A 25,189-nucleotide genomic window follows, 5' to 3' on the forward strand; every position below is an offset into this window, starting at 1 on the left:
TCTAGAGCCTGATACTACGATGGAAGTCGTATGTATATGTCCTTTGTATATGTCGTTGTGCAATAAAGTATTATTGATTGATTGATTGATGATTGAAGTCACGCGTTTTTTCAACAATAGGGTTAAGAAGTGACCACGGAATTTCACATGTTACGATTACAAATTGAGGCTACTTCATGGGAGTTCACAGCTGACGAGAATTGTGTGTAAAATATAATACAGTTTACACTTCTGCCTACCCCTACTGAGTAAGGGTGTGATGTTATGTGACATTACTTATCCCCATTCCCGCTCTCCGCTTCTCTCCTACCAAAAGACAAGCTTGAACGAGATTATCCAGCTATGAAAAAAGTAGGTACTGTGCAATAATCAAGGGGGATATTAGTACCACACCTGACAACTTTTACACATCTGCCTACCCTACTGGGCTGCAGGCGTCATGTTATTTTATATTTATTTCCCGCTCTCCGCTTCTCTCTTTTCAAAAGACAAGCTTAAGCGAGATACCAATTCATGTCAGGTACTGTGCAATATGTTAAGGGGGATATTAGTACCACACCTGACAACTTTTACACATCTTTATGTTCTATTTGTGGCGAACCCAACTAGTTGGCCAGCTAGTTCCGCCCACATGCAACAGATGGCGCCACATTCAATAATGCAGTCTTGAAGCAGTCCTGAAACGCGATATCGAAGTTTACACAGCAAGACGCATATGTACAACTTCCAACATAACACCGTTGGATCGTCGATCCCTAGTCACACTACCAACTTACGGCTAGCGGGGTACTATGTTCGGTACCCCGAAAAAAACATCCTTTGACGGCAACATATCCTCGCCGTCAAATATTATTTCCCGCTCTCCGCTTCTCTCTTGTCATAAGACAAGCTATAAGCGAGATTACCGAGCAATGACAAACGTAGGCAGTGTGCAATATATCAAGGGAGATATTAGTACCATTCTGGACAACTTTTACACCTCTGCCTAGCACTGATGGGATGCAGGCGTGATGTTATGTTATATTATTTCCCGCTCTCCGCTTCTCTCTTTTCAAAAGACAAGCTTAAGCGAGATCCCAATTCATGTCAAGTACTGTGCAATATGTCAATGGGGATATTTTAGTACCATTCCGGACAACTTTTACACCTCTGCCTAGCACTGATGGGATGCAGGTGTGATGTTACGTTCTATTTGTGGCGAACCCAACTACTTGGCCAGCTAGTTCCGCCCGCATGCAACAGATGGCGCCACATTCAATAATGCAGTTTTGAAGCAGTCCTGAAACGCGATATCGAAGTTTACCAGCAAGACGCGCTTATATACAACTTCCAACATAACACCGATGGATCGTCAATCCCTAGTCACACTACCAACATGTGACTAGCGGGGTACTATGTTCGGTACCCCGAAAAAAACATCGTTTGACGGCAGCTTATCCTCGCCGCCAAATATTATTTCCCGCTCTCCGCTTCTCTCTTATCATAAGACAAGCTATAAGCGAGATTACCGAGCAATGACAAACGTAGGTACTGTGCAATATGTCAAGGGGGATATTAGGACCATTCCGGACAACTTTGAGGTATTACAACCGTGCATGTTGCGTGGAACAAGCTTAATTTGACTTGCAGAGCTTATTATGCAATTAGCGAACGAAAAATGGCGATGGAATACCGTATTTTCTACCTAAAACTTAAAAGTAAGTTATGTAATAAGAGTCATAACATAACATAACATAAATAGCCTATATACGTCCCACTCCTGGGCACAGGCCTCCCCTCAATCAACCGGAGGGGGTACGGAGCATACTCCACCACGCTGCTCCACTGCGGGTTGGTGGAGGTGTTTTTACGGCTAATAGCCGGGACCAACGGCTTAACGTGCCCTCCGAAGCAAGATGATAAGAGTCAATGCGTTTTTTTTTAAATTAAATATACCTTTACCTACGTAGCATTGCGCCTATATCCCCACAAGTGTAGGCTGAGGTGTATAGTATCATCTCAGGCCGTTACATCTTTATCAGATGATTCAAACAGCGTTTCTGTGGCAGCTGTTAAAATGGCTATAAGTCCGATGCGAGAGCGACGGTAGCGGCCGCACGACTGGCATTGTAGTTGAGGGTTATTAGACAGCACAGGTGGTAAATCGGCCCTTTCATTTTTGTGTCGCCTCTCGCGCTTGTCGGCTAGAATCTGGAACCTGGTTTTATCGTATGTCTGTATAGTATACACACTCTGGAAACAAAATGACAAATTGATTTTGGAGATTGATTTGGGAGCAAATAAAAAACATAGAACACGTTCAGCTGCTTGTCTTCCCGGGCATGTCGTAAAACCGACAGAGGGATTGTGTCCTCTAACATGATGGACTAATGTTATGGGCGATAGGCTGATCCCTTATCACCATAAGGTTTATCATATCCAGCTTACGACATCGTATCAACATTGGCTGCAAGTTGTCTTTGATTACTTGTGGCTCTGCCCACCCCATTAGGGATTACGGACGTGAGTTTATGTATGCATGATTTTTGTTTTCCAAATGAATTTTCCGACTGAAAATTCCACTTGATATCAACTCAGAATCATGGTCTGAATCATCCCCCTCAGTATTAGTTATAATGTCACTATACAAGTAAGGTTACGTAATTTTGCCCTTCTGATACAGGGAGTAGGATCGTTGGGAGAATAGCCTACTTTAAAGGCATTTACACAATCCCAATAACTTTGAATAACAAGTCCTAACGATACAAATACTGTTCACTGGCAAACAAATTACACCCTAAAATCCGATTATAACCAGATTAATACCAGCAAACAGAATTATTCATAAATAGAACATGAAATTCAAAATCAATGCGAAAACAAGCGTTTGAATCACGCAATATATACATACATACATAAAATCACGCCTACATCGTTAAAGTTTGGAATTGAAAATTATTTAAAAAAACAAAAAAGTACATGTCTTTTCGACAGAAAGTTCCATTTGATATTAACTCAGACGCATGGTCTGAATCATGGATTAAATCATCTGATGATTCAAATCATGATTCTGAGTTAATATCGTCCCTCAAATTCGTTACTAACACCCTGTATAATGTGGGGAAATAAACACTGAATTGTATCGCACTGAGCCGTATCGCCGTCTATAATTATAAAAATGCAATTAAAAAAAATATATTGCCATTTTTTTTAGCCGTTGGTCCCGGCTGCATTAGCAGTCGTTAATAACCATCAATCCGCACTGGGCCCGCGTGATGGTTTAAGGTCCGATCTCCCTATCCATCCATAGGGAAGGCCCGTGCCCCAGCAGTGGGGACGTTAATGGGCTGATGATGATGATGATGATATTGCCATTTCGCGGATGAACAACGTCATAGGTGTACTCGTAAGACCTTCATTGTTTTTAAACAACAAACTCCATAAGAGTACCCCAGCTCTACAGTCCTCGCCTCAACCGTTTGAAACCTCCACATTATGTTAAAATATGCGTCGGTAAAACAGGTTTAAACCGCCTGGTTCCAAATAAACCGGGTCAGAATAAACCGGGTAAGGATAAACCGGATAGGGGCGGATTACACGGACGTGACGAATAAGCGGCCACCGAGACATCGTAGTTTGCATTCTCACTGCATTTGCTCATGTAAGTACATTCTGCAAACAAGTGGACATGTTGCTTCGACTTTGCATAAATACCTAGTGTAGCAACTTTACACTTTAGCATAGAATAAAGATTAATACTACGTATATAACGGCAGAACGGTGAGGAGATCGGCGGCGCAGCGGTAAACGCGCTCGGTCTGCGATTGTTGAAGTTAAGCAACTTTCGCTAAGGCCGGTCATAGAATGGTGACCACAAAAAAAAGTTTTCATCTCGAGCTCCTCCGTGCATCGGAAGGCACGTTAAGCCGTTGGTCCCGGTTATTACTTACTGATGTAAGTACGTAGTCGTTACATGAGTCATGTCAGGGGCCTATGGCGGCTCAATAATAACTTCACCACAGGTTGATGGGGTTGGTAATCCACCTCAGAATCCACACGATAGAATAAGAGACTTACAACCCACGTACAGTCATGAGCAATATAATGTACCCACTTTAGGACTCTGTCGCACTAACATATTTGACATTTAGTGAGACTTACAGTTCAATTTGTCAAAAAAGTTAATGTGACATGGTGCCAAAGTGTATACATATTAATGCTCGAGACCGTACAAGTTTACGCAAAATACAACTTAATTGTATTTACTTACACAAGTAAATAACATAAAGTAGGACACAGAACGGCTTTACGTTTCAAGTTTAGAAAGGTTAATTTAGCACTCCAAGTTAATACCATCAAAATAAACCGCGACTAACCATGGCTTCGTTTACACCAACTAACGCCTAAATGAAACGTTAACGCAAATTTAAGTAATTAAATAAATAAATAAACAGACGGGGAATCGGCAAATCGAATTCTAAAAGCAAATACAAGTCCCGACGGGCTTGTAAATTGTAGCCACTGTATCGTTTTAAGATAATTATGTTTTATTTAACATTACATGAAACTGAGGAGCTCGGTGGTGCAGCGGTAAACGCGCTCGGCCTGCGATTGTTGAAGTTAAGCAACTTTCGCAAAGGCCGGTCATAGGATGGGTGACCAAAAAAAAATTTTTCATCTCGAGCTCCTCCGTGCTTCGGAAGGTGCGTTAAGCCGTTGGTCCCGGCTGCATTAGCAGTCGTTAATGACCATCAATCCGCACTGGGCCCGCCTGATGGTTTAAGGCCCGATCTCCCTATCCATCCATAGGGAAGGCCCGTGCCCCAGCAGTGGGGACGTTAATGGGCTGATGATGATGATGATGATTTAAATGTAAAAAGGTTTTAGGTAAGATGACTCCGTGTTTCGGAAGGCACGTTAAGCTCTTTAATTTGTTCCATGTAAGCTCTTCTTGGTCTTCCCCTTCCTCTCATTCTTTCTATCTTCCCTTCTATGTTTTTATAAATTCGTCGTGTTTTATTAAGTGTTTAATCATCTTCCCTTTTCTTTTGTCTTCTTTCCCTTACTTTTACTAACACTTCTTAATTAGTAATGAAGAGCAGCGCCATCTTCCTCTAACACCACATTTCAAAGGCTTTGACTCTCTTTCTGTCTTCTGTCAGTGTCCAAGTTTCACATCCATAGACGACTGTATTTCATACGAAAGTAATAATATTAATAAAACACTTTATAGCACACAAAATAACAAAAAAATACAGCCTAAACTTATTTTAAAATGGGCAAAGGCGGCCTTATCGCTAAGAGCGATCTCGGACAACCTTCGGCAGAGGATATAGTTCACTAGTAATAATGTCATTTCACATAAACATAAACATAAAGTCACGCCTATTTCCCACCGGGGTAAGCAGAGACTATAGAATTCCATTTGCTTCGATCCTGACACACCCAAAAAAAAAACCTCCTGAATTTTGATCCTGAATGTCATTTCATCTCCATATTATCTCGGGGCTATGGAGTCCCGGACTTTTGGAAGGCGTGCGTGGGACGGAAGCCAACACGTAGAGGGCCCTTAAGACGTGTGACACCAACCGACGATTATCCCTTTATGCACTAATAATATTATTATTATAACACGTTAGAAATAACACAATAGTACTTTCGGTTTTCACGACATATTTTTTATTTCCGCCCACTATGGGGACAGACAGGTACAAGCATTTTGAACCGTCTGATAGTTACAGCACCCAGAAAGCCATTAACAAATGTCTACTCGAAAAGTCCACTTGGTACCTCCAAGTTTCCCAATAACGACTAAGTTGTTACCGTGAGATGAATCTTAACTATCGGCTTAGTGCACTAAACTTGCTCGACAAGGCATCGAACCCGCTAATGCAGTGTGCATCGCAACTATGTTAAACGTCTGTTCAGCTCACAGGAGCCACTAATGCGCTTTGAAGTTTTGGATGTCACCCGAACTTTGGATTAGAATTGATCGCGGAATCGAATGTGTAAATGTTAATCGCCATCGCTAATTTAAGAGCGCTTGTCAGTGTAGCATTCTTCATTTTTAGGGAAAAATAGGACAGGGTTTCCCTCTTGCCTTCCGCCCCGCAGTACTCTGTCTGACACAAGTGGGATGGCGCCCAGAGTAGTCTATTTCAAAGCTGTACTATGACTCCTTCGCCTTTTTTGTTAGCCGTAAAAACATCTCTACCTACCCGCATTGGAGCAGCGTGTTGGAATATGCTCCATACCCCCTCCGGTTGATTGAGGGGAGGCCTGTGCCCAGCAGTGGGACGTATATAAGCTGTTTATGTTATGTTATGTAGGTATTTAATGTTAGGAGTGCGATATTTTTTAATGACTCGTAATTTAGCCCACCTCCTTTGGAATCACAGGTGTGAGTTTATTTTCTGACTGATTAAAGGGACAAGACTTCGATTTCAACATTTCGAATTACTTATTCCCGTAAGCTACACACCGACAAACATTCGCTAATCTCTCAAGGGCTATACAAATTACGCTCGAAAAATCTTCTGGAAAAAAAACAAGATGGCTGAATGAGAAAACCTCCGACAAATATGGCGGCCTGGAAATGACATTAATCATTAGAAATAAAAGTGAAGAGGTATGATTTGCAGATTCTATACAGCGAGTGCTTAAGTGCGCGTGGGGGGTTCTCAGAACGAGTATTCAAATACAAGATGTGATTTATTGTTTCTGATGGAGCTTTGATTTGTTAAGCAACGATTCGCTCCGACAAATGCGTTTTAGGTGTAATGTAAGGAAGTGAATTATATGAAAGATTTATTGAAACAAAATGGAATAGCATAAATGTAGTTGGCGAGGAGGGAGCCAAATAGTTAACGCCATCTGAGGCAAATCTACAATAAAAAATGGATGTATACAGGGTGTTAATGACATCGTAAAGAATACTAAGGGGGATGATTCAGACTGTGATGCTAAGTTAATATCGAGAGGAATTTGTGTTTTTTTTATTATTATTTTCAATTCTATATATATACTTTTGCGATGGAAACTTCCACTTTAATTAAACTCGGAATAATGAGCTCAATCATCCCCCTCAGTATTCGCTACGATGATTAATGACATCGTAACGAATACTGTGGGGGATGATTCAGACCATAATTCTGAGTGCGGCAAGCCAAACGGAATTTCGTGCCGGAAAGTTCATAACAATTTTAGTGTTTTGGTAATTATTTTCAGTTTCATTCTTTTGCGACGGAAAACTCCACTTTATATCAACCCAGAATCTTGGTCTGAATCATTCCCCTCAGTATTCGTTACGATGTCACTAACACCCTGTATACTATGGGTATATCTAATCTTTCGGGATAGAGTTGTGATGCCATGTTATGGCATAAAAATAGAAGGACCTTAGTTTTAATTATGTATTATTATAATACATCATAAAATATCAATGTTTTTTATAAAAAAAAATATTACAGAATAAAAACGAGCAACCATTAAGAAACGTAGCGTTCGTAGCCGCGTAGCACTTTCGTACCAACGTAGCAATTGCTACGACTTCGCGGTTTAGACAGTCATAATAAATGGAATTCCGTCTATCTTTCTGTCTATGTGGCAAGAAAATACAGAGTAATTCTAACTCTTTGGAAATACTAGTCATGCTGCCTCAATTGTGAAAATGAAATTGATATAAAAAATTGTCTTTGAATATCTTCAATTAGGAATGTTTCTTCTGTACTAAATTCAAAACGATGCTATGTCTCAGGTGCCTTTCGGCGTTTTGTAGTTGTGTCTTTGCTAACGGGATAATGGGTGAGGTTTTGTCACTTATCATAAAGCCTTAGGTACATCAGATTAGTTCTTTTTTTTTAAGAATTTGCTATCTTAGCGTTATTCCCTTTTTCATAAGGTCCGCCGCTTACTTAACCTGAATATTTGACGAGTCCGGTTTTTAAAAAAGCGACATATGTCTGTTTTACAGAATTTTCTTATGTTGTATTTTTTATTTCCAGTGTTGCTACTGTTCAGATAAATGAATATTTTCCTCAATCAGCGCTTATCGCTGTCGACCCACTATGATCGATTAATTCTTTCAAATATTTTTCCTCTCAGACGACGCCCTGAGCCGAGGTTCGCGCCCAACTGGGCACCCTCAGGCCTGTTGTCTTAAACTTTGTACCGGGTGAGAGCCTTCAGCGCTCACCATTTGTCCGGCCAAGTAGTTAATGCCATCTGCGGCAAATCTAAAATAAATCACTTAAAAAAAAGTTGGTCGAGCCAACTGTGCTAGTAACAGGCATCTGTCTCCATTTAAGCTCCTTAAGAAACTAGAAACAGTCTGCTCAACATTTTAAAATTCATCACATTGAATAATTCAGTTGCGAGTTGCGTTAATTTCATTCGCTAACAGCTACTTACTTTGTGACGGTAGCTATACCTCGTTTCGTAGAAACGTTTGCTTTCTCTTAAGCACAACCCGGATATTCCATACAAAAATCTCATTCAAACTATGTGCCTTTGTTTTGGTTTCATACAAGACCATCAACCCGGCCTTAGAAGGGACAGAGTCATCTTCTCTGCCCTCCACAGGGGGCAATTCCTGGTCGGCGCGTCCTTGTCGCGGTTGTGGGCGCCGCTTACTTCAGTAGGCTGGAGTGAGATCGTGGCGGAGTTGGGATAGTGATCCAGACTTACGGGGTGTAACGCAGAACTCTTGCCCGGGTACACGGGTGAAGACCTCAACGGTTGTAGAGGCGGAGTTGGCAGCTATCAATACGGCAGTGCAGGTCGGAAGGGACAAGTCAAGTAACCTGGAAGCTGACAGAAGGCAGCAGTAACTATCAGTACTTACTTTTCAAAGGCGGAGGACAGAAGTCCTAGTACGGCTTTGAAATAGGCTACTCTATACAAAGGTGTATTTGTTTGTTTCTGCCACATTGGCCATATACGTATAAAAAAGTTGGTAAAAAGTGAGCTGGTAGCCTGCTTGAGGAATAACGAGGCTGACGTAGCGCCAAATTAATAATTTTCTAAAATAAACTCATTTATACATGCGATGGAAAATTCCACTTGATATTAACTCAGAATAATGAGCTGAATCATCCTCGTCAGTATTAGTTACGATGTCACCGTAACGAATTCTGAGGGGGATGATTCAGACCATGATTCTGAGTGGATATCAAGTGGAATTTCGCAAAAATGAGATAAAATTTTTTGTTTCTATTTTTTATTATTTTCAATCTACAATAGGTCACGTCCAGAAACAAGCTAAGTTGCTTTAGCGACTGTAGAGTAACGCCAATTTACAACAAGAACTTCCTTAAAAGCCAATCGGAACCAATCCCTCTTATCAATAAATGGTTCTCAATCTCAATCACAGTTTCTGTAAAACAACAACTATCGTCCGCTACCTTATACAACAATCTTTCAATAAAAAAAAGAAAAACTCAAGCCAACCAGCGCAACGGACAGTAAGTAAGACAGTTCGTTCACTGAATGGATCGCTTAATGAACTTGCCGAGGCAGAGTCGGATTAAGATTAAATAGCGCCGCGTATTTTTAAAAATTTCGTGACTCTTAATAATTTTATTGTAGGCTCAATATGTTCGATTATATGGTGGGCAGAGCCATTCCGGCCAAGTAGTTAATGCCATCTGCGGCAAATCTACAATAAGTCACGTCAAAAAAAAAAAGGGCAGAGCCACAAGTAATATAGAAAAAAATATATAAATTAGTAAATTGTGTAATGTTTTAAGAAGAATATAGTTTAAGTTTTCATTTATTATTTTTATTTTCATATCTGTTTGTGCTGAGTTTTTAATAGATAAAGTTTTTTTAATAGTTCATTCACTCCTGCAGGAATTCTTAGGACTAGGATGCTTGGCATGAGCCCGTTGCATTTGTTAGTTGTATGAAGATTTGTATGACGTCATCGGCCATCCTGACGTCAGGACCGCCGGTGTATTTCTGTATCTCGGTAACGACTACAGGGGGGTTAAAATGGCCACATCGTAGCATCTCATGTAAGAAAGCAATATTGCAATTTGACATTGGCGCATATAAAAGTAAGTGCGCAATGCAAACAAATGTCAAATAGGATATAGTCCGGGCTTTATGTATTACTAGCGACTCGCCCAGACTTCGCTCTGGTGCAATGCTGAGGAAAAAATGAAATTATTTGCGACATCACATTAAAAACCTCAAAAATAACAGTATTTGTCCACTATTTAATGGATGTTATTATACATACAAACCTTCTTTAATCACTCTATCTATTAAAAAATTGCATCAAAATCTGTTGCATAGTTTTAAAGATTTAAGCGTACATAGGGATATAGGGACAGAAAAAGCGACTCTGTTTTATACTATCTAGTGATGTTATCTCAGGTGCACAATTGCACATCCATTGGAAGACGGACCAAGTACCCTCGCTTCAATTTTGTTTTTAATTTTTTTTTTTATTTATTGTGGGTTTGCCGCAAATGGCATGAACTACTTGACCAGACCCACGTTTCACCGAGTACTTATTACATTATTTTTCCTGATGCAAGATACCAGCATAACTGTCAGTACTATTCAGAGGCGGAGGACAGGAGTCCTAGTATGGCTTTGTAATAGACTACTCTGGGCGCCATCCCACTTGCGTCAGACAGAGTACTGCGGGGCGGAAGGCAAGAGGGAAACCACTGCCCTATTTTTCCCTAAAAAGTAGCATGGTAAATGCTGCACCGACAAGAGCGTGGCTCTTAAATTGATGATTATGAGATACCAGCGTATAGAGTTCGTTGGTCCACCATCACCTGGATACTGCCCATGGTCTAGCTCAAAATAAACCGATTCTCTTTTGTAATGAGTACCATCTTTGTGCAAATGGACCATTGTTCGTGGCTATTGTTTCTCAGTCCTGATTTGTGATGTTTGATAAGTCTCCCGGCGAAGATCTTATTACGGCCCTGGCTTGTCCGGTGTTTAATTATGACTGAAAATGTTCGAAAGTTTGATAATTCGGTAGTTCTCCAGTTCAAAATTAAATTATGAAATTGTGATTACTAAATAAAGACAGATATATAAAAATATTTTTTTCTATTTAACTTATTTATGAATTTTAATAATGAAAAATATACATCGTGAGGAAAGTTACATTCCCGAGAAATGCATTTTCGGAGGTATGTGACCTAACTTGTACAGGGCTGGTTTTCCCTTCGCGGGTTGGAAGGTCAGACAGTCGCTTCTGTGAAAATCCGGACCTGTCAATTCTTCAGGTTACGTAAGCGGACCCTGTGAGAAACGGGATAATGCTAGGGAGATGATGGAATAATGAAAAATGTTCCATCATCATCAGCACAAGTGCGTCATTTTGTTGCTGTCATTGACGCCTTTCGGCTACAAAACATTCCGAATGCTCGTCAGCAAGTACACCACAAAGACAAGGAATTAACTACTAGACCTCGATGGTGGAGGACTCGATGGTGTATTTAACTGGGTCATAGATAAATAACATAACATAAACAGCCTATATACGTCCCACTGCTGGGCACAGGCCTCCCCTCTATCAACCGGAGGGGGTATGGAGCATACTCCACCACGCTGCTCCAATGCGGGTTGGTGGAGGTGTTTTTACGGCTAATAGCCGGGACCAACGGCTTAACGTGCCCTCCGAAGCACGGAATCATCTTACTTTTTCGGACAATCAGGTGATTTAAGCCTGAAAAGTCCTTACCAAACAAAGGACAGTCTCACAAAGTGATTTCGACAATATCCCCATCGGGAATCGAACCCGGACCTCCAGATCGTGAGCCTAACGCTCTAACCACTAGACCACGGAGGCTGTTAAGGTTGAGGCATAGATAAATATATGATGCTAATCCAGAAATGGAAGTCTTTCTCATCTGACTATTGTTGAATGTGCTATCTTGTTCTCGCTTCGAAATAAAATCGTCATTATTAGTTTTAGGTTTGAGCTTCTTTTTGATATGTTTACTGCAACTATTTTTTTTTTTTTTGACGTGACTTATTGTAGATTTGCCGCAGATGGCATTAACTACTTGGCCGGACAAATGGGGAGCGCTGAAGGCTCTCACCCGGTACAACGTTTAAGACAACAGGCCTGAGGGTGCCCAGTTGGGCGTGAACCTCGGCTCAGGGCGTCGTCTGAGAGGAAAAACATTTGAAAGAATTAATCAACCCTAGTGGGTCGATAGCGATAAGCGCTGAATGAGGGAAATCGTTGACCACGCCGGCGGGGTCGGTATCGGGGTCCTATTACTGCAACCTACCCCCTATGTTTATCATAATTATAACATAAGTGGCTGAATGTGCATGCATGTTTTAACGTTATAGTCTAGTTTTACGTTTTTAAGTGTACGTCTAGTTTTTACGTGTCCAAGATAATAACGCGCTCAGGGTGCTGTTGGGGCTGCCGCGTTTTTGCAGCGCATCTTTAATGTTTGCTGAGACGCAGACGGATTGTTTTTTTGCAATAGTAAGGAAACGTTCCGCCTCAATGATGCGTTGCTTGGAAGCCAGCTCCAACAGCATCCTGGGTGTGTGGGTGGACCGCTGAGAGTCGCCATTGATGGCGCGATGGTTGCGACTACACGCAGACATACCTCCTCCCGCTAGACGACTCTAATTTTCATAATTTGTTTTCATAAATAAATATTAGTCTACTAACATTAGGATTAAGTACTATGTTACTATCTATGGACAAAAGACTGAAAATAAAGATTTTGAATTTACGTTACACTTAATTATCTAATTTCACGACTGTAACTAGTTATGAATGAATGAATGAATAAGAATTTATTTCGGATTTGAAATCCATAGATGTTAGTAAGTACAAAGTAACTTAAACCTAATGTTAGTAACAGGTACATAAAACAAACAAAAGCAACAAAAATAAAATATGATAAATTTATCAGACCCGATTTTACCGGCGGACACCATATCCCGGCTTGACTGGTATAATATGGAGGTCCGTCCAGTATGCCCATATTGGGCAATCAGGTCTGTCACATAACACCTTCAGGACTATACTGGGGCTCCCGCGCACACGCCGCATTATTGAGGCAACTCTCTTCCGCACATTAGCATGAAAGCCATCTGTGTGTGCCTCGGCAAACATGTCTGATGCGCTACAGAATCTCGGAAAACCCAGTAGAATCCTGAATGCATTGTTGTACTGAATCCGTAGGGCGTTAAAGGTCTTGTGCGTATACCGTACCCACAGGCTACACAGGTGTTATGTATGCCATAAATAAATAAATAAAATAAAAAGACCAGACAAATGGGGAGCGCCGACGGCCGGGTAATTCAAGACAACGGCCCTGAGAGTGCCCAGTTGGCCGCGAAATTGAACAATATTGACGTACCTAACTAGTAACAAAAAAGTTACGGAAGGAAACAATGAATTCGCTAATGAGTAAAACGGCTGACAAAAAAGTTTTTCACAAAAAAAAGAACGGACAAGGGAACATTTCAGATGAGGATTCAAAGGATTATCCTTTAGGATGGGATTTGAATCGGTTTTTGAGTTTCCGAGACTTTAAATCCAGATTTTTCTCCTCTCATTAAGCGAATAGTCCAATTTTGACTTTTGTTGCTTGTGGATACGACTCGTAATTCGTGTTTCGTTTGTACGGTTTGTACGTGTATTTTACTTTAAACAAAAAATGTAGGTTAGTTACCTATTTTTTAAGTCCGTTTTACTGTTCTTTTTTATTTAAATTTACAATGGGTACGACTAATTTTTTTTTTAAATTGTCAAATGTAATCTTTGAAGTTGTTAAAGTTGTAAATTCCGGAAGAAGGCCTGATTTCCTACATTACAAGTTTACTTAGGCATCCATCATCCACAAAAAATAGCTTGTAGTTAAGTTTCTTTGTAATTTATTTTTTGTGGTTTGGAAATAAAAAAAAATATATTATTAATATTTTTACATTCCCAATTGGCTACTTGTCACTTTTCATATAAGTATTTAAAAAAATACAAATGCTTATTTTACACCTCTTAAAATATTTTATTTTCTCTATACAGATGTTTCTTCGTTTAACCTTCTAATTTCATGGATATCAGACATTATGCATATTTATTTATCTATGTTTTTATTACAACCAGGCACAATTACACCTTTACCCATTATTCAATCAATCAATCAATAATACTTTATTGCACAACAACATATACAAAGGACATAAACATACGAATAAAATATAAGCACAATAGGCGGCCTTAATGCTAAACAGCAATTTCTGCTAGGCAACCTTAGGATGAAAGAAGATTATTCATTGGATTATTCACTGGTGGATTTTATCCATTATTATTCTGATCTACTTAATTAAAAAGAAGCAATATAGGTAGCAACATAATTCTATACATAATGTGATCCATACGCCACACTGTGAGCAACATAATTCTATACATAAGTGCGTGTTGCCAGTGATGACCTACGGCAGTGAGACGTGGCCGCTTACTATGGGTCTCGTGAGGAGGCTCGGTGTCGCTCAGCGGGCAATGGAGAGAGCTATGCTCGGTATTTCCCTGCTTGATCGAATCAGAAATGAGGAGATCCGCAGGAGAACTAAAGTCACCGACATAGCTCGGAGAATTGCAAAGCTGAAGTGGCAGTGGGCAGGACACATGGCGAGGAGAACCGATGGCCGCTGGGGCGGAAGGGTTCTGGAGTGGCGGCCGCGTGTCGGACGACGCTCAGTGGGTAGGCCCGCTACAAGGTGGACCGACGATCTGGTGAAGGTCGCGGGAAGCCGCTGGATGCGGGCAGCGCAGGACCGATCGTCGTGGAGATCCTTGGGGGAGGCCTATGCCCAGCAGTGGGCGTCGTACGGCTGATGATGATGAATGTGATCCAAATATCAAGCAATAATTATTTTTATGTATGCTTCTGCCATTACATTGCATTTTGGAATAATTATGTACCACAGTAATGAGAAAACAGGTAATTACTCTACAACGCCATCTATATTATTTTTGGTGAACATAGCCTGCATTGTCCCTCATTCTAACATCAGCAGGACTGCACCTACTTATTTAAAATTACATAAACTGCCTATATACGTCCCACTGCTGGGCACAGGCCTCCCCTCAATCAACCGGAGGGGGTATGGAGCATACTCCACCACGCTGCTCCACTGCGGGTTGGTGGAGGTGTTTTTACGGCTAATAGCCGGGACCAACGGCTTATCGTGCCCTCCGAAGCACGGAATCATCTTACTTTTTCGGACAATCAGGTGATTCAAGCCTGAAAAGTCCTTACCAAACAAAGGACAGTTCACAAAGTGATTTCGACAATGTCCCCATCGGGAATCGAACCCGGACCTCCAGATCGTGAGCCTAACGCTCTAACCACTAGACCACGGAGGCTGTTATTTAAAATTAATATTCTTTAAAAGCAGACGAGTCTTGGTTCTCTAAATATAAAACTGAACTCTAAAACTCAAACAGTAAAAGCTTTAATCCAGCCCTTCAGGGGTTAAGAGTAAAAAAAAAAATATATAAAATAAAATGGCTTCGTTCGTAAGCTGAACGAATTTGCAAAAATTGCCCCGAGGCGTGGGGCGAATACGTTCCCAAGCGTAAAGCTGTGTTATACTAGCTTCAGCATGTGGCTTTACTCGCATTATTATTTATGACTATATTCCCGAATGGCCTAGTCAGAGATACAGCATCGCAAGATGTAAGGGGGTTAAAAAGGCCACATGGAAGCAATTAATCTAAGAAAGCAAAAAAAAAAGCATAAAAAAAAAAAGCAAAAGCATATTGCAATTTGACAAGTGCGCATATAAAAGTAACTGCGCAATGCAAACAAATGTCAAATAGCAATATTGCTTTCTTCCAGTGTATAAAACTGACGCATACATATTGACGAACAATAGTTAGTTACTACGTAATTGCAATTACGTTAGGCGCCCATTTCGTTTTTCACAATACACGTGGCAATTACTTTAATCGAAAAATATCTGGTTCACTAGCAAAAAATATGAAATGTTTTTTTTTACACATAGCATTGGCTTTTAATTTATTTTTTTAATAAACTTCGATTCTATATTTGAATTAAATCTACAGAGACTACTAACAATCTGATTTTAATACAACATTTTTTTAGTTAGTGTCTGTGAGTGTTTGTGTGTATGTGTAAGTGTGTGTCTACATTTGGTATTTTCGAATCTACTCGTATGTGTGTGATATATTTACAATATTTCACCAATTTATGTTTGTATGTATTTATTTATATTTATGTTTGTCTACGGATATCTCCAAACCTGTTTACTGTACACCTCTGCCTTCCCTTTCGGGGATATAGGCGTGATGGAATATCCTATGTTATCACATAAAATAAGCTCACGACTTCGGTAGTCGGAGGTACATCCATCGCAAGATGAACTGAGTACCCACGCCTCACCGAGCTTTCTGTTACACTAACCTGATGGTCGTAAGCCGTATCGCCGTCTATAATGGTCGAGCCAACTGTGTATGTGTTGTTATGCTTCATCATCCTCCTATACGACCTCCGTGGTCCAGTGGTTGAGCGTTGTGCTCACGATCCGGAGATTCCGGGCTCGAATTCCGGTGGGGACTAATCACAAAAATCACTTTGTTATCCCTAGTTTGGTTAGGACATTACAGGCTGATCACCTGATTGTCCAAAAAGTAAGATGATCCGTGGGTCGAAAGGCACGTTAATCCGTTGGTCCCGGTTACTACTTACTAGTGTAAGATAGTAGTCGTTATATGAGCCATGTCAGGGGCCTTTGGCGGTTCAATAATAACTCTGACACCAGGGTTGGTTAGGTTGGTAATCCACCTCACAACCCACACGATAGAAGATCTTCCTCCTGCCCTTATCCCACTCTAGGTGTGGTGGGCACAATATGTATACTTCTTCCATTCATTTCTATCTGTCCGTCATCTCGCTACTCACACCTTTCACTCACATATCCTTGTTTACACAATGCACCCATACTTTCTTGGATCGTCCCCTACCCCTATATCAATCCACATTCATACTCGTAACTTTTGTTGTTATGCTTACTAACTGTTTTTTTTTAACTTCCTCATCCCTGTGCTCCTTATACAAACATAACACCTACTTGTTACCCTCGCAATCTCCTCGCTTTAAAAAATAAACATGAAAAAAAATCTCTTCCAAATATGAAATTGAGACGTTCTAATTTCCCTCGACTGGAAGACCTGTGGAAATAAAAAAGTAAAAAACGCACCCGATTGCTCCGTTTCGGGCATTAAATAAATTGGTTTGGTAACAAAATGGCCGACGTAAGCCTGCACTTTCTGTAATGAATCCAGGCCTAGGGGGTCAAGTAGAATACATTTACAAAGTGATGGGCCCACGACGTATGCACGTGGATAGTTGGACCGCTAACCAATTGTGAATTAATTCTATTCTGTTTTCGGTTTGCCTGGTACTTTTATTTACTTGGGGATTGTTTTTAACATTATATAAAACTGGGGGGTTCAAAGGCTACATCAAAGCAATACAACTGAAAAATCAACATTGCTATTTGACATTTGTAAACATTGCACACTTACTTTTATATGCGCAAATGTCAAATTGCAATATTACTTTTTGGATGAATTGCTTCGATGTGAAAAAAAAAACATAAACTATACAAGTTAGAGATTTAAAATAGAAAAATGACTTTTTATAGATAATTTTGACTGACCAAAATTACTTCGATTCATTCGACCATTATAGACGGCGATACGGCTCAGCACCTATCACGTTGGTCTAACAGAAAGCTCGGTGAATTGTGGCTACTTACTTCATAATTATGATGGATGTACCTCTGACTACCCCCATTTGGGATATAGTCGTGAGCGTATATTTTGTTTTCCTTTAGCGTTTTCGTTACATGTTGGAGGTGGGATTCTCTTAAAATGCATAAATGGTTTTGTCATAATTTTAATTATCATAATCCTTTTCGCATAACGTTTTTAAGTATAATAGTACTTTCCCATAATAACATCTAAGAATACTGGTTTGTTAGGTATAACTTATTTTTGGACTAATATTTGTTGGTATAAATTTGATTCGCATATAAATAGGTATCCATAATTCTTTTTTAGAATAATAGTGTTTTGTCATAATTTTTTCAAGGCATAACAGTAGGTTAGGGTGCGGCGGGGGTGGCCCTCGGGCCACCCCTACGCCGCCTGCATATTTATCTTACACATGAAAAGTATGCTGAACGATGACCAACAGCATGAAGTAGAGTCAAAAAATATAAAAAGTCACAATCATGAACCAAATGCAGCCAAGGAAAAAGTAAGTTTCGGAAATGTTCAAAGTTATGCCAAAATTTTTCTTTTTCGGAGTATAGTTTTTATGCTTATAATAATTATGCTTATATATCATTATTGTCATTAATTATTATGCTTATCGTAGTTATGAGTTTCAAAATTATGATTAAAAAGTTATGACAAATTAATACTATGCGTAACTAATAATAGGACAAGTAACATTATGCCATGGTAAATTATTACATTAAAATTTATGCGTAAAAATACAGAACCGTTGGAGGTACCTACTGAAGAGTGGCATAACACAATTAATATCATTCCATCTCTAGTTTGTCATATCTATCGCTAATTGGCACAGCCGCAAGTCAACTGATTATTATTTGCTTTTCAATCAACGTTAATTGGAATCGTCAAATATAGACGGAAGGGGAAAGGTTAACCAATGTAAACTCAGATTGAAATAGGCTCGGCGCCTGATTAAAAGGTAACCAGTTAAATAATCCTTACAAAATAGATGTTAATACCTTTTCACTTAAGGAAGCAAAACTGTTTATAATTAGTCAGCTCTTTCTTTGACGTGACTTATTGTAGATTTGTCGCAGATGGCATTAACTACTTGGCCGGACAAATGAGGAGCGCTAAAGGCTTTCACCCGGTACAACGTTTAAGACAACAGGCCTAAGGATACCCAGTTGGGCGCGAACCTCGTATCAGGGCGTCATATGAGAGGAAAAATATTTGAAAGAATTAATCGACCCTAGTGGGTCGATAGCGAAAAGCGCTGATTGAGGGAAATCGTCGACCACGCCGGCGGGGTTGGTATCGGGGTAGAAGTCAGCTCGCAGCCATTGCCGGGCAGAAGCCTCCTTCATTTCGCAAAATACAGGGTGTTAGTGACATCGTATCCAATCGCATCGAATCCCGGTGGGGACATATAACAAAAAAGTCAATTTGTGGTCCCTAGTTTGGTTAGCATATTACAGGCTGATCATCTGATTGTCCAAAAGTAAGGTGATCCGTGTTTCGGAAGGCACGTTAAGTCGTCGGTCCCGGTTACTACTTACTGATGTAAATAAATAGTTGTTACATGAGCCATGTCAGGGGCCTTTGGCAGCTCAATAATAATTCTGACACCAGGGTTGATGAGGTTGGTAATTCACCTCACAATCCACACGATAGTAGAAGTTGCATTACACCGACCCCTTTTTTGACGTGACTTATTGTAGATTTGCCGCCAATGGCATTAACTACTTGGCCTGACAAATGGGGAGCGTTGAGGGCTCTCATCCGGTTACTGATCTAGCCACAAAACATTTTTCCCCGGCAAAATAATCCGGGAGTAGTTGGTCAGCTATCCTGCACACCTGGCACAAGGTCACGTCCGAAAGTTGGAACTCAGCTGATAAGTAACAGTTAGGAAATCATTTTGAGGGCAAACCGGCCAGAAGTTGGCAACGGCGCGGGCGTGAGCCGCTAACAAGAGGTTTTTTTTTTTATTATTTAGTTTTAATTTGCAAGTAGTTTTTCGATGTTGATTTAAAGGCTGTATAAATTCTGGTTGGAGAACTAATCCAAGACTTTTTTTGACATGACGTATAGTATACGGCTTTAGAGCCGTGGTAGCCTTGTTAGTAGAATGCTTGCCTCTCACTTTAAGGTCGCAGATTCGAATCCAGCACAGGCCTAAACCAATGATTGTCGAATTTGTTTACGAATTCATGTTTGGATCATAAATGATTATGACGTGCTCAGCGGTGAAGGAAACATCGTGAGGAAACCCACATTCCCGAGAAATGTATTTTCGGAGGTATGTGACGTAACCTGTATTGGGCTGGTTTTCCATTCGCAGGTTGGAAAGTCAGACAGACAGTCGTTTCTGTAAAAACCGGACCTGACAAATCTTCAGGTTAGGTGAGCGGACCCTGTGAAAAACGGGATAATGGTAGGGAGATGATGACGTATAGTATACGGCTTTCTTACTGCCGTGCTTTCCGATGTACGAAATCGAAAGAAGCATTTTAATTTTTCGGACGATCAGGTGATCACAGCTGACACAGGTAACAGTCCCACAAAGTATGTCCCCTATGGGAATAAAATAAGTAAATAAAACACTTTTATATTAGTTAACAAAATTTTTCATACAATCAAAAAGTTGCTAATGTCTCTCATTATGCTTGAAAAGCCTATGTTGGGGGAATCGAGCCCGGACCTCCAGATCGTGAGCCCAATGCTCTAACCACTAGACAACGGTTTGTTTGGTTTGTTGTCCGATTTCCCTTTACGTAAATAAAATTAAACCGCTATCACTTAAAAACCCTTTTAACATAACATTTTCCAAATTCCCTTGCCTCATCTTCCTCGCAAATTCTCGGGTCTAAGCAAGTCAAGTGTAATGTCCCCCACGGATGTTGGGGATCAGATTAGCCCCAACAGGGACCCACTAAATTGATTATGATGTATAAGCTTGTAACGTGCGCCGAGAATCCCGTGTGACGTGAAAATGTTGACTTAACGGAAATTGGGTCGGTGTCACAGATTTTGTTAAGTTGATTTTAAAGAGGTCCGGTTTATACTGGTTTGGGAATTGAGGTGCTGGGTTTGAATCGCTGCCTACATACACAAACTCACGCTTATTTCCCACCGGGGTAAGCAGAGACTATGGAATCCCATTTGCTTCGACCCAAACACACTTCTATTGCTCCACATCCATCAATCGCTTCATACACGCACGCCGGTTCAGAGTAGATCGTACTAAACCTTTTTTAAGGACATCTCCAATTTGGTCAGTGTGAGTCCTTCTAGGTCTTCCTCTGCCAGCCCTACCATCAACTTTCGCTTTATATACCGCTTTTGCAATTCTATTACCCTTCATCCGCTCTACGTGTCCAAACCAACCTAACATTCCCTTCTCAATCTTAGTCACTATATCGTCTTTTACACCACATCTCTGGCTTATCACACTGTTTCTCACTCTATCACTCAACTTAACACCGCAGATGCTACGCAAATACCTCATTTATCCTTAAGCTTCTTCTGGTATGGCTTCTTCTGCCATATCGCTTTATATATCGCTTTCGCAATATTATACACATGACATAAATAAAGTACGCACAAGACAGGCAAACAGTTCAGCTTATTTCTCGCAGAAATATCTTCCAGCAGAACGGAAAAGAGATGCATTTACAAATAGAAGAGGACAGATATAGGCTTTTAGATAAGATACTTACAAAATTTTGAATTTTGATTTTTTTTTTAAATTTTGAATGAAGGCGATTGCTCCACCGACAAGAGCGCAGCTCTTAAATAAAGAGAGAGAGAGAGACACACAATTTTACGGAAAACAGATCACTGTCTCACCAGCAAGTGTGAAAACATAAAAGACTCTTCCCCCGTTCAGAATCTCACCATTTTGCTCACAGCCTCCGTGGTCTAGTGGTTAGAGCGTTAGGCTCACGATCTGGAGGTCCGGGTTCGATTCCCGATGGGGACATTGTCGAAATCATTTTGTGAGACTGTCCTTTGTTTGGTAAGGACTTTTCAGGCTTGAATCACCTGATTGTCCTAAAAAGTAAGATGATTCCGTGCTTCGGAGGGCACGTTAAGCCGTTGGTCCCGGCTATTAACCGTAAAAACACCTCCACCAACCCGCAGTGGAGCAGCGTGGTGGAGTATGCTCCATACGCCCTCCGGTTAATTGAGGGGAGGCTTGTGCCCAGTAGTGGGTCGTATATAGGCAGTTTATGTTATTATGTATAATTAATTTCATTTTTTGGCCATAAGCTTCCCGGATATCATTTATAGAGACCCGTATATTTATGGGGTAGAGAACTGCGTTCCGATGGTGTGTTTGAGATAAAATTTTACAGCCTAACTTCCCCTTTAAATCAGAGAGCGATAGCTGAACACTTTGGTTGTTTGTTTGATTCTCCTGTATTTTGCGAGGCTGAGACGATAGAGAAATATATAGGATACGATCATCTGCTATTTTATACATACATAAACTCACGCCTATTTCCCAGCGGGGTAAGCAGAGACTATGGAATGCCATTCGATACTCTTCAACTTTTAACCCACTTTTGTACTAAATAAAACCAACATTGGGATGCGCTGAACTCTGAACTGTCAACCGGTTCCATTATAATACAAGTATAAAACAAAGCTGTAGTGTGACTATGGAATTTCGCAGCAATTTTCGAGTTGCAGGTTGTATAATGAAAATGTATGAGATTTATTTAAATAAGCGAAAACACGTGCGGTTAGTCTGAACAGAGCGACAGGACAACTAAACTAATTTGCATCAACTATGTCCGCTAGCGCCTCACTATAGGTCATTCGCTTGTCTGCAAATACAAAGACTAAGTTGGGTCTAGTTTTTTTTTTAATAAAAGCGTGGGCGGCAACGGGTTAAATTTATTCACATAAAATGTTTATATATTTATACAGTAAACACGCTTAATCTGCAGTCATTTTTGATACGAAGTCCTGAAATAGATATTAGAGCATACCAGCAGGCATCTTCTTTTCTTTTCTTTTTCTTTTTTTTAATTCTTTATTGGTGCAATCATGTGTACAAAGGTTCTTCTAATTTTATTTTATATTTGTTTAGGTTTGTTTTTCTTTTGTTTTGAATTCTTTATTTTATTTATATTATATTTGTGGTGTAAATAAACGTCAAGTATTTTAAATTACACCTTAATGTTCTTATCCACTCAGCCTGGTCTATCTATCTACTGAGCCTGTATCCACCCACTGCTGGGTATAGACCTCCTCTCTTTCACACCATCCTTTCCGGTCCTGTGTTAGTCTCATCCATCGTAAAGGTATTGATTCAATCAAATTTTTTGATAAAAAAATTCAATTAATTAATTTTTTTTTTAGTTTAATTCAATTTTACTTGGCTGTTCAATACTTACACACACATTTACTGTCCAACGTCACTATTAGATTCATCATAATTATAGATCTTGAAACGAAATGCCTCTGAAAATGTGTTGTGTATTATAAAAACTAGTCAATCCCGTTTAATTCTTGACTTTTTTATGAATGTCACACTTTGTCTATTTAATTGTTATCATTTAGTACAGACTACAGATTTTTAAACATTGGATAAGTGAAAACACGTGGGGAGTGCACAGAGCGACCGTAGCGACCGAAGCGACCGAAGCGACGGGAGCACAACTAAACTAATTTGCATTAACTACGTCCGCATTGTGCTAGCACTTCGGTATTCTCGCTGACAGAGATTCCGGACACTGCAGGACAAAACGGTTCCACTTTAAAAAAAAACCATAAACATACATCCATAATCTCTTATCTTTTTTTCTTTTTTTTTCTGATGTGACTTATTGTAGATTTGCCGCAGATGGCATTAACTACTTGGCCGGACAAATGGGGAGCGCTGAAGGCTCTCACCCGGTACAACGTTTAAGACCACAGGCCTGAGGGTGCCCAGTTGGGCGCGAACGTCGGCTCAGGGCGTCGTCTGAGAGGAAAAATATTTGAAAGAATTAATCGACCCTAGTGGGTCGATAGCGATAAGCGCTCATTGAGGGAAATATTTACGCGTTATGCGGACACGGTAAGTATGAAATTTTTGTATAGAGTGTCCGGTGTATTTACGTCACTGTTCTTTATTCTATGGCAAATTGAGATACAATAGATGTTCATTGTCTCCCCGACAGTACATTGCCGCACACAGACTGTGCACAGTCTAAACTAACATCTAACTGTGATTGCTCCAAATTGATCTGGCTCTTGCTAACCTCTCGTCGGGTACAGCTACCCGACTGTTAGCGTTCGGTAGACTTTATTGGGTTAAGTTTTCAATGCCACAGGAGTTTTGCTTCAAATTATCAAGTTGAATGCATCAATCTTTGTTTTAGAAGACATTTCGATCTATCACTTTTTTAATAATGGGGCAACTATACAGGTACTTACAGAGTGAGACTACATACGTCTTCTGTGGTGCAGTCGTTGAGCGATCTCGAGGTCCCGGGTTTGAATCCCGGTGGGGGCATAAGCACAAAAATCACTTCGTGATCCCTAGTTTGATTAGAACATTACAGGCTGATCACCTTGTAAGATGATCCGTGGGTCTAAAGACACGTTAAGCCGTTGGTCCCGGTAACTACTTACTGATGTTAGTATGTAGTCGTTACATGAGCCATGTCAGGGGCCTTTAATGACCCTGACACAAGGTTAATGAGGTTGATATTCCACCTGACAACCCACACGATAAGAAGACAGCGTCAATTCGACTTTGAGACTTGCCAAGTCAAATCCCGTCAATCTCATTTACTTCACAAGTGAATTTCAAGTTGAAATCTCGGAGTTAGAGAAGAGATATTTACTTCAAATAAATTACGTTTGATTGATCGCTACCAATGAGATTGTTGATAAAGTTTTAATTGTCGGTACCCAGTTTTAAACGATTGTCAAAATATACAGTCTATTTATCAAATATTGTTCTAATTTCAGCTTTTAGACGAATAATCGAACATCGACCTTATTTTGTTTGTGATTCTGGCAGACAAAAAGTTATTTTCATTTTCATTTGACAGATCTAAACATACTGCCGTCCTTCTTTTACGATACGTGCAAGAAAGAGATAGAATTAGTTGTAGAACAGAAACAGTGAAGAAATAAAGATTTTCCGTCAAAATCACCGGAATTATTTTATGAATATTAGTGTATATTATGTGTTATATACAGAGTGTTGGTGACATCGGGAAATTCTAATGATATGTCACTTACACCCTATACAAGTGTTGGGTGGGTTATGGGTGTTAGTGACACCGTGAGGAATACTGATGGGGCGATTCAAACCATAATTGTGAGTTGATAGCAAGTGGAATCTCCTGTCTAAAAATTTATGAAAATGTTAGTTTTTTTTTTAATTATTATCAGTTTTTTGCAACGGAAATTTCACTTGATATCAACTCAGAA

General features: G+C 40.1%; 1 protein-coding gene across 1 annotated transcript in view; it reads left to right on the forward strand.

The window, feature by feature from the left end:
- The window catches only part of LOC126367298 (disintegrin and metalloproteinase domain-containing protein 11), a 371,689-nt gene that overhangs the window by 227,381 nt on the left and 119,119 nt on the right, over positions 1 to 25,189 (forward strand). The gene's annotated exons all lie outside the window — the stretch shown is intronic.

This window comes from Pectinophora gossypiella, chromosome 6, assembly GCF_024362695.1.
Source record: "Pectinophora gossypiella chromosome 6, ilPecGoss1.1, whole genome shotgun sequence".
Lineage (NCBI taxonomy): Eukaryota > Metazoa > Arthropoda > Insecta > Lepidoptera > Gelechiidae > Pectinophora > Pectinophora gossypiella.